General features: G+C 49.0%; 1 non-coding gene across 1 annotated transcript; it reads left to right on the top strand.

The window, feature by feature from the left end:
• Positions 1-200: 200 nt before the first annotated feature.
• Positions 201-274, top strand: Pmar_PMAR018722. Its single transcript has one exon. It is a non-coding gene; the product is annotated as a tRNA-Val (tRNA).
• The last annotated feature ends 318 nt before the right edge of the window (positions 275-592 follow it).

Here is a 592-nt window from a genome sequence, read left to right on the forward strand (position 1 = left end):
CAGACTGATGACTCTCTTCCCGATAGTGGCGGGCCGACACTCTTGCTCATGCTCGTTCGAGCCACTCTGGCTTCCCTCCAGGGGGAGGGGGCCATCTGTCTGATTGTCACTTCCCACTGTTATAATCAAATTGATTAAATCAATTTACATACAATGGAACGGAGCCGTTGAGACACAAATGTTTGCTGCAGCATCGTCTCGCTGGAATGGTCTAGTTGGTTATGACGACTGCCTAACACGCAGTAGGTCCCGAGTTCGATTCTCGGTTCCAGTATGATATAGTCCTTTTACAGAAAGCGTGTCGCTTTGTATCAATACATGAAGTACAACGACGTCATCGAAAGATGACTTACAGCTGCGGAAATTCCTAATCGACCACCTCACTGCAATGCCCTTCCCATATTGTATCACTCCGCGCATGGCACTCCTAACGCGCGCACCTCAACCATGCTATCTTACGTAGTGAACTGGTACTACAGCGCACCAAATCTAGGAATAAAACGGTGCATCATCGCCTCATCACCCAATTTCACGCGACGTTCGCGGGGGTTGGTATGTGTCGTGGAACGGTTACTCCATGATCAAGTGACTT

The sequence above is a fragment of the Perkinsus marinus genome, assembly GCF_000006405.1.
Source record: "Perkinsus marinus ATCC 50983 genomic scaffold scf_1104296939972, whole genome shotgun sequence".
NCBI lineage: Eukaryota > Perkinsozoa > Perkinsida > Perkinsidae > Perkinsus > Perkinsus marinus.